Here is a 10,825-nt window from a genome sequence, read left to right as displayed (position 1 = left end):
GAGAGGATGAAGCAGTATTCTGGAAACTCCACTTTGGGCCTCCATTACTGCTCACAGGCCAAGCTCTGTCAGTGTTCCACCACTACTTACCCAGAGATTTTGGCATCAACAACAGACCCATCAAGAACAACACTTGAAAACTTGGAAGCCCAGCCTTTATATGGCTTCATGGTCCAGAACTTTGTTACCTCCTCTCCTTTTCATATAGTCAGACCCATAACTGCAATGTAAATAGCATTTTGGTGTCCTTCTTACATGACCCAACCTGCAGACTTTCATCCTACGGGTGGCAAGACACACTTGTGCATGTCTGCATGATGCTTGGGGAACAGGGTGATGGGAAAACAACAGTGAACTGAGCGATTTGTTCTGCTGCATCCCATCTAGTTCACCCTTCCTTTCAGAGCTACCTGGTCCTCAAACAAGAACTTTTAGTTATAGCAACTAGGATTGCTATAGGATCTACTAGGATTTGAGAAAAAAAATCTATTGTATTTTCCCCTGAAGATCCAATTCTTCTGCTCCTCCAGTCAGTCAGAGCCTCACTGCGTGGGGAGGGATCACTGGGACAGGAACTGAAGGATGAGAAAGCCTCTACTCCTACCCTGGAAGGTAGACTCAATCATTTGAAGCCAAGTTAATCTGTAGTTTTGGGGCTGGAACAAAATGAACTTTAGTGAAAGACAAGTCCCCAGACTGGAGTTGCTGTATTTTCTACCCACCTGATTTATGCTGAGGTAATCACTGCATAAGATGGAGAAACCTGGTTGCTTTTCTTAAACCCCTGTTCCTAGCCCTGAGACACACAGAGTTGCTTCAGAACAGCCCGCGCACACACAACGTGATTTGGCCCCGGTGTGGGGAGTGGTGAGTACAATGTCTCTCAGGTATCTACCTAACACCCTAGCTGACAGCAGATAATCCCTCAGCAGATGCAGGTAAATTTCTGCTTATGGAAGCCACATAACGCCATTGCTTTTGTCCCTGGACATTTGGTTTTTGCTTCTATTCTACAGAACTGAGGGTAGCAATATAACCTCCTTAACCAACAGTAAGGAACTGATGTTAAATGTACACTGATCTCACCAGTCTCTGCAGAAAAACCTGGCTCGCTCACTTAGGAATTTCACTACATTTCACAGAATCATAGAGCAATCCAGGCCGGGAGGCACCTCTGGAGATTGTTTCCAATGCCCTGCTGAAGCAGAGTCAGCTAGAGCAGACTGGTCAGGACTGTGTCCAGTTGGGTTTTGAGTATCTCCAAGTATGGAGACTCCAGAACCTTCCCGGGCAATCTGTGCCAGTGTTTAGCCATGCTTACACTAAAATGCTTTTTTTCTACCTGTAAGTGGAATCTCCTATATTTCAATCTATGCTCATTCCTTCTTGTCATTTCACTGCATGCAACTGAGGAGAGTCTGGCACCATCTTCTTTATCTTTGCAAATCCTTGACTTTCCCCATACCAGGGAGAGAGGACCAACTGGACTGTACTGCCAGGAGGACACAGTCCTCACTTCCCGATCTGTGGCAACCACTTTGAATTCACAACTCTAACCTGTTTGTATGTTAGATTTTAATCAAACATTAGGCACCACCTGTACCACTGAAATCAAGATCTTAAAAAGCTCCTGAAAAGAACTCAGTTGCAATTCTTTAAAGCAAAATTTTAATATGCTTCTGTTCTTCCCCACACTTCATTTGCACTTGCAGATTTCCATCCAAGGATGCTGTAAAAATGCCAGCACAATATGAAGTACCTCTCACACACTGAAGCCAGACTAATGATGTGGGGCTGATTCCTAATGACAGCCACAAGCCGGCATGTTTGCAACCAGTCAAGAAGCATCATTCACTCATTCAGCTTCCAATACAGGCTTATTTGTGAAGCATCTCCTGGCTGTTAAGGTAAAGGAGAATCTAAATGGACCGGAAGATTACCCTTTCATTTATGTTGTCCCAGACAAATAACAGTTTACTGCCTACCAAGGATTTCTGATGTCTGTCTGTCACCTTGCTGTTTATGTAGCCCAAGCACTGGAACTCCCCTGACATCCCACCTCTTGTGCACAGGAGTTCCTGGGAGTAAGCCACTGGTAAGTATTTCTCAGGCAAGACTGGCAGCTCAGCAAGACTCACCCATTATCAGAAAATAACCTTTACAATTAAAACTTCTTTAATAGGCTGATATTGAGAACATGCTGGAGAATGTAGAACACTGAAGCTTGAACCAGAAATACAGAGGAGATAGTAGGATCATTTTGAGTTCAAATTTAGTCTTAACCAGACTATGATTCTTTACCAGCATCATGTTAAGAATTTTAAAAGCTCTTCCTTTGCTCTGATACATTTAAAAAGGCAACAGAGTTCCCCTCAACCTTCACTTTGAGGCTAAGCAAGCCCAGTTCCTTTAAGCACTGTGAATAAAATACATTTTCCATCCTCACATTGACGCTTGCAGCTCTCTCTGCACATGGTGCAGTCCTGAGTTCCTCTTCCTTGAGCACAGGTCACTAGAACTGCACACAGATGAGTTCTGGGTATACGTGCCTGGGAACATGCCAATACTCTGCTTTAGAAAGACCCCTTCAGATACATAAAGTATCTGTTTGCTTTTTTCACGACGATCCCATCATAGTCATGATATGATCAACTATCACCCTCATTCCTTCCTCATTGCAGCCCTCTGGGAGCTACGGGTGGCCTTTTCGGAGCAGGCACTCTTCTTAAGGTCTGACTGATCTAATACACCTTTAGCTGACTGAACAGTAGGTTTCACATTACCTCCTGAGTGCACAAAAGACATCTCCCACAGGTGATTCACTCCAGATCATCGTCTCAAGTAGTAAGATGAACTTGCAGAGGTGCTTTTTTTTCTGTATCACTGATAAAGTAGCCTTAATAACTGTTTGGTTTTGACATCTAATATCTAAATAGCTCCTACCCTTATACATTGCTTGTATTCTGCCCTAGCAAATGCCACCTTGTTTCCACTGCTTTAGTCACTAGTGCCATGCAGTGCTTTTAATACTCCATCCCTCTTCCATGCTGACAATACTTCAAAACTTCCTTAGCATATGCCACGGTAATAAATGAAAAATCTTTAAGAGGATCAAGCCCAACACCTTGAGGAATTTCAATACTAATTTCCTTCCCACTCAGTAATTCTTTGCCCGAGTTGATTTGTGCTGGCTCCTTGTTCACTTTGATACCCAGTTCTAAGGGTATCTTGTCCAGTCCAAGGCAAGTATTATCACAAGTGATCAAATCAACCTGGCTTAGCAAGTTAGCTCGTCAGTTTAGCATCCAAGTATATGAGTTATGCCTGGAAAATCAACCAGAGATACCAGCTGAGTTTGCCCTCATCATTTTATCTACATAATTTTCTACTTACCCGTAGGTCTTAATTATTCTTTTCTTCAAAATTTGTTCTAAAGATTGCCCATGATTGTAGAAAGACTGATAAGTCTCTGACTGCCAAGATAATCTTTGTCTTTTTAATAAGCATGGGTACAGTGCTTACTGTTCTGCTGTCACATAGGAGCAGTCCTAAATTTTAAAATCTCTGTTCCTGGAACAGCAGTTTTATACACCAGTTCTTCAAAACTCTTGATGTAGATCATTTTATTTCTTCTCTCAGTCTGAGCACACTAAATGCTGTGAGGTCCTCTCCCACTTCACTTATGGGCACCCCTGTGTTTCCACCTTTTTTCCAGCAGCCACCCTAGCTTTATTTTCTGGTATAGCCAGAGCAGGAAAGGATGTGTTCCTTTGTTGTGTGAATTTACAACAGCTACTGCAGGCTCCCTCTGAAAAGATAAACACGATCATGTAGAGATAGCACTACATACAAGACCACTTTCTGCTATTTACTTTTTCACTTATCTAAAGCACCCTAATGTTTTAAAAATATATAGACCTCTCTGTTGATGAACTTTGAGAGAGAACTGAGGAGTCCTGTCAAAGTGAGGCTGAAGATGGTACATTAAACTCCAAGGAAGCTACTGGCAAAGTACCTAAGGAAGCAGTTATATCAGGGAATAAAGTTACAACTCCTCAGTTAAAGCCTTTGGCTTAGGCAGAGGCTAAAACACACATGTGAATTTACCCACAGGGGGCTGCAGGAGGACCAGGAGGCCTCTTTCTCTTCACCATGGAGTGAGTCTTTCATGTAAAGGGTCTGCTTTTGTGCTTGTCAAAGTCAACATCAAAACTCCCTTTGGTTTTAATAGCATCCTGTGTTTGCAGAGTGCTTTTTGCTTGCTTGGAGCTGAAGAGAACTACCTACACGCTCTTTTGCACGGGCATTAGTGCCTGCTTGGTGCCAAGGAAATGGACTGGATTGTCACAAAGGACCTTATCCAGGTACTAATTGCACTGTAAGAGATTTTTAAAAGCACACAGCAGACTAAATGCAGATAGTCAATTTCCACATTCTGTACTTACTGATCATTCTTACAGCCAGCATTTAGGGACTTGGCAAAGACTGTTAGGGCAAGTGTTTTAGCTGAATCTGAGTTTGGGCTAAAGAGGGGCATTCTTCATGTCACTTTGTTGTCTCAGCTGATTTACTGTGAGGTAGCAGTGCTCCCCAATTGCATGTTCTCTAGCATCCTTACAACATGTAAAGGTTCTTCCTTTCCTCAAGCATAGGTTTTACATCAGACAAGACAGCAGAACCTTGATAATTCATCTGCTGCTCATTTGGTGGAAAATTACATCATCTGGTGAGCAATTCTAAGAATTAATGTGATTCAAAGTTTGCACCTTAGCTTTATTAACCTTTGGCTGTGTCGTCTGTGTCCTGTGAAGTCTTGTGTATCCGGACCAGCTGGACATCTTTACCAGTGCATTTGGGAATAAATGCATTTTGCAAAATGTTAAACTTAACTCAGAGGTTCCTAAGTGAGTTCATTACTTACAGTGGCAGAATTCCAGCAGCTTGGCCCCAGCCCCCCAGAAGTGAGTGTGCAGCTGTCCTCCTGAGAGTATGGCTGGCCTCAGCCAGCCATAAAAGGACAAATGCTGTGCAAGGTCACACACACAGCTTTCCCAGCAGCTTGCTCTCTTTATCCGCAGTATGCTCTATTGCACTCCTGGGCCTAATTTGCTCAGCTGATTGCTTAATGTGCCGTGCTCTATGGGGGGTTTGAGACACATAAAAAGGGACTGCGACAGGACCAAATACACTGCCATCGGTGACCTCCTGTAAGCAGCATGCAAGCTACAGGATTGTCACCATCGTGGATCTGCTCCTCAATCAAACATGCTTCAGCAAGGCCCGAGACACTGAACAGCAGGTGGGAACTCCTGAAGGCACCCAGACTAAAAAATACCCGGAGCTGGGGCAGTCACAATGGCTGCTGGAGGTTTAGCCTGTCTAGCCAGAAATTGCAGCTTTGTAGAAGAGCTCACTTCACACATCTGTGGGTGAGCTTTCTGGAGCTCGCAGCGTCAAGTCTCCTCTATAAGATACTTACTGTTTATATAAAGGCTTTCTGCAATAATGGGTAACAAATGGAAATCAAGGACACTTTCGAAAAGGCTCACTAAAACTTATTTTAGTTTCTACAAACAAGCAAATATTTTTGGATATAAGAGTGAAATAGGTATAAAATGGTTTATTTTAATGTAAGGAAGATCACACGGTTCCTGCTCATGGAATAACAAGATCATTTAACCATGGAGTATACTTATACACTAGTTTGGCATGTTTGTAAACTACATAACAGAGGTGTTTTAGCATGTCCTTACAGGATATGAATGAGGATAGCATATTTGTAAAGCTAATCTTTTACAATCCTATAGTTCTAGTAATACTATAATGTAAATATTTTACCTAGTATGAGAAGAGGCATTGTTTTGTGAAACTGAGCCACACATATGGTTTACAAATGCATATGCAAACTTTGTACTTTTTCAAAATTATTAAAGCACGTGTTTGGGGAGAGAAAAAAGAAATCTGATGTCTGTCATTTAGTTATTGTTATGGTTGTGATATAAGAACTACTGAGGATCTGGCTTTGTTAGGGTAGGATCAAGCTTATATCATCTGCCTGGTTTATACTGTGAAAGCAAATGACGGGTCCTATCACAGTTTTAGTAACGGTCCTGTGACTATTTAAAAGGATGAACTAAGTAGAAGTTCAGGTCTAGACATCAGGAAATGCTGAGGTCCTGCAGAAGATACTGGGAGGTACTCTGGATCTGTGTTTTATGCTTGTTTCCAAACTCACTGAAGGTTCTTAACAGTGTGCAGGAGTTATAATCAGGGCAGCTTACATCTGGAGCAAAGTGTTTGTCTTGGCTGTATTTTTGTCACAGCTGATATGGCCGTCAAAGACAGAGGAGATAGAGAGCAGGCCATTCACATGACATCTGAGAAGCTAACAAATGCATAGTTAGCTGAGAGTGTGCAATACCTGCATGCTAACTTCCAAAGCTAGAAGTACAAACTTCAAAGCACTAAAAGGAGCATACAGTGCTCAAGAATGACATAATTCAACTTTACTGCTTCCATGGCTTGTTTATCACTTATGGTGGAGATGGAATGTAACTACTTCTAATTTACATGACAGCAGTACCCTGAAGCCTCAGCTGAAGGCTTGCTTCCATCCCACTGGGGTATACGCTGAACATTGCTCAATATATGGCTCCTACCTATGCATGTGCATCTCTCGTCTGAGCTATGTACTGTTTTGATTCTTGCTAGTGGCCCTGGTGGGAAGTGAGGTAGAACTCAATGTCTTGCTTTTATTAAAAAATCAGAGGTCAAAATTGGTATTTATTTCAGAGTTGCCAACATTTATTTCCAGTTATAATTTCTGGTCTGCTTTGACCTTATTTTGGTTTAGTCTGTCAACTGAGGTTGTAACTTTATCAAAAAAGCTGAACCCTGCCAAACCAGCAAATCAGAAAACTTGGAAACACTACTTCCTGGCTCGATATGCAGCAGCAGGCTATGGCTCAGATCAGCCCAGCTCACGCTCTAATTTTGTGCCAACGAACTAGCCATCGCATAGCCTGCAGGCTGTTTGGTAATGTGGCACCTCTCACCCCACTTAGGCTTGAAGGTTCCCATGGGGTTATTCAAACATGTTAATGAATCAGAAGCCCTTTTGTTTAAGCCTGGGGAGCAGGATCACTTTGCCATGGGTGCCGGATGACCACAAGGCAAAAGTCAGCTCCTGCCCCAGAGGTACTACATTTGTACAAGCCAAAGATGAGAACAGAAGTAGAAGGCAAGAGGAGTCCTGCAGTTCCTCACTGCTGCCAGTTCAGGCTTCTAGGCACTATACAGCAATGCCTGACATTGGAACTCCAGTCATTTATTGATTCATTCTGTAAAAAAGAAGAATAAGAAACAGTTTATTTTACTAGCAATTATAACCTATAGGTCTTGGAGACACAGAAAGCCACCACTAAATGTGCCGGCATGTAGGAAAGGCTACAGCTAACCAGAAATTATATCCTGTGGGTCCACGAAAGCATCAGCACAAAATCAGTTCAAACTGATGGTTAAATCCTTGCAGGTCTTCCTTTCAGTGAGCCTTGGCAGAAACATGAGCGTTGCTGAATCTCACTGCAAACTGAAGTAAAGCAGAAAGACCCACTTTGCTTAGACAGCTGATCTATGGGACCTCCTGGAGCAGCACTTTCTTCTGGAAGCCTTGTGATTTAGCCAGTCTCAGGCTACAGCAGAAATGGTCTCCCCACCAGACACTCCCAGCGGAATTTCTTGTGCTATTCTCTCCACAACATGTTACTGTTTTGTCATGGGAACTGCATGGTAACACGATGATATGAATTTTTCTAAAAGGAAACTGGTCAATTGACAGTATTTTCTGGTTGTTAGTTTGTTCTAGATATAGGATTATTAAGATCTTCATTACATGCCCTATGGAGCATATTTGGACTACCTTCCCATAGCCAACTTAATCTGTTCTTGAAACCCAAGAAGTATTTTCATATGCGTCACAACTCTACATAAATGAAAATGTGCAACTCACTAAAAACTTGGGTTTCAGAGCTTGAAATTGTTGCTGTGTTCATGGGAAAAATCAATCCCAGAAGCCAAACCTATACAAGCAAATGTTTCCACCATCTGCTGCGTCTCCTCTCCACCTTGCTGGCCCTTATACAGAATCCATTCCAGAGGTTTTCCAGAGCTCTTCTATCATTTTCGGTTTGTCCATCTCTAACTTCACACAAATTGAAAATTCTTTTCTTCTTACCCATCTACACAAGGCAGACTCCCAAAAAACACAGCATAGTCACTTCCCAAACCTGTAAGATTTCCAGTGACAAAGAGCAGCTCATTTTCATTGCCTTGGCATTGTGTCCTCACTAAAAGAAACCAGGGCGATCAGAAGTTGTGATTTTCCTGACCCTCCAGATAAGCTGCTTGCCTGCTGGAGCTCTAGCAATGCTGTCTGATACCCACACATCTCAAGTGAACTCCAAAACTGTAGCAGAAATATTAAAAAATCCCCAACAAACCAAAACCACAACTAAATGCATATAACAAAGAAGGAAGGGAAGGATTGTTTTGATATAAATTTAGTCAAAAGTCCTCAAAATTAATCGTTTGAGGAGTAAGGAAAATGGGATGTAACAGCTAGTGTCTCTGCCTGCTTCTTGCTGGAGACAGCAGAGCATGCCTGGGTGTAGGAAAGCAGCACGCTGTCAACTACAAACTGCATATTTGTTAGCTCCAGAGAATTGCTTGCTCTGCAGACAGACGGAAATTGTGTGATGCGGATACAAATGCCATGAGCGTGAAAAGAGAGCGGCTAGAAGGGAGGGCATGTGTCTGCAGCGGCAGCGCTGGCAGAACGGAGCCGAGCCCCCCAGCAGGTGGTGGTCTCCGACAGCGCAGGGGAAGGAGCTCCTCGGCTGTGGCGGCTCCGGCAGAAGCGGGCTCTGCCACCCAGAAAGGGAAATCCCTGCTGGTGTCCGATTTATTTCTCGGTGGAAAAGAAGGGGGGTGGGTTGGCCCGCATTTCTAAGACTGTTCTGCTGTGTGCTTGCAGTGGGTGAGAGCTGGCTTCCCTGACAGAATTCAAATGTTCTGGGGGGGCAACTCAGAGAGGTCTCAGTAGGAGAGCTCATTGCAAACTGAGAATAAAAGGCGATTTTGAATGAATTACAGTGATCTCTTTTATTTCAGAGATGTACTTCTTTTTTTTAACAGCAGAAAATGCTGGGTTCTTAACGCCCACCTTAGGTTTGCAAACATCTGGCATCTCACAGACTACAAAATTACCTGTCCTGCTCATGCACACGAAGAATACGAGCCTCCCAAGCCAGTCAGAAAAGGTGGCATGCTCAGTTATCGAAAGGCAGGTCTGCGGTCTGGCTCCACACTGAGCTCCTGATACTCAGTCACTGAACAATACTAAGCTGTATGGCTCCCTGGCTGTGTCACTTCAGTTTCACTTGGACTGCTATGGCACTGATCTTTACATGGCCAGGGCTTCTGCCATGATGATACAAAAGGTACCACAGACATGAACCCCATCCAACCGAAGCAAGAAGCCTGTGGTACAGACACACCTTACTGCACATGCACAAGGTGAGGAACGATGGTTGCACAGTCAACCTCCATCTTCTGGAGTGGTTTATGTGGCTTTGTGACCTTAACGTTAACTTCTGTGAATGTTTAACTGCCCAGGTTTTCAGAGAACAAATGGAAAACAAACCCACCACATGGCCTCATATCCACACCTGTATGGGTCACAAGTGGAACTGAATTATCTATTGTATGATACCCACCTCTGCTTGAGCGGAGCACGTAACAGCTCCTGAGCTGATGGCACTGAGCCGCCACTCCCTCTGTAAGCCATCACTAAGGGCAGCTAAGCACACAAAGCACGGGAGTAAGCGATTTGAGGCACCCAACAACACAGCGGCAGCCTGCAGCAGCCACAAGCAGCACCGACAGGGAAAGTCCCCTTTATCCATGGTGGTCCTATGCTGGAATTTAATGCATCTTCAAGGATTTTAGCTGGCAAATTCTAAAAAGTCCCTACCAAGAAGAAAATTTTCTACAGCTTTTAACATTTTAATAGTTTGGGCTAAAGTTACATCCCTGGCTCCTTGCCAAACTTGTGCTTCAAAGCATGGAGGCACTCTAGTTTGCACAAATTTGTGTTTTGATAGTACAAAATGGCTGTATGTGATTTTTAACATGGGCAAGAACAAGTGTTTCACCACTAACCGGTTCTGGTCCTGGCTGAACTATTTTTAGGAAAATTTCAAGATGAAATTCAGTCTGAGGCAGGCAAGCGGTATGAGAAATTTCAAAGAAATTAAGTTTGGCAGAGAAATGGGGTGGAGCAGCCCTTTCCCTACACACTGACATCTGCAAGCTCTGAAATAACACTGGAATGCATCTGGCTGTTACGAAATCAACAGAGAGCAAGAAAGTTCTTCTTCTTCCCATCAGGCGTAGATTCACCTTGATAGTTTTGAAATTTCCCCAAATCTCCTTTTCAATTCAAGCCGATTACTAAATTTTCCAGGAAGATGCTAATTTCTGCGGAAGAAAAAAAGCCGATCGCCTTGTCTCCCGGGAATGAAAAACAGCAGGCCGCTCTCACCGCTCGCCTTGGGCACAACCCGGCGCCACTTACCCGACGAAGCACTTTTGCACCTTTCACCTTTGTGGGTTTTGTCACTCCTTTGTTCCCGGTCCCTTTTCCCCCTCTCCCTGCTAAGCCCTTGCTCGCCCTAACCCGAAGCTTCCTCACAAACACGGGGATTTGCCGTCAGCCCGGCTCCCTCAAGGCATGGGCGCGGTGGCGGGCGGGCGGCGCCGGCCGACG

The sequence above is a fragment of the Haliaeetus leucocephalus genome, unplaced genomic scaffold, assembly GCF_000737465.1.
Source record: "Haliaeetus leucocephalus isolate CR32 unplaced genomic scaffold, Haliaeetus_leucocephalus-4.0 Scaffold555, whole genome shotgun sequence".
NCBI lineage: Eukaryota > Metazoa > Chordata > Aves > Accipitriformes > Accipitridae > Haliaeetus > Haliaeetus leucocephalus.
Note: the sequence above shows the minus strand (reverse complement) of the source record.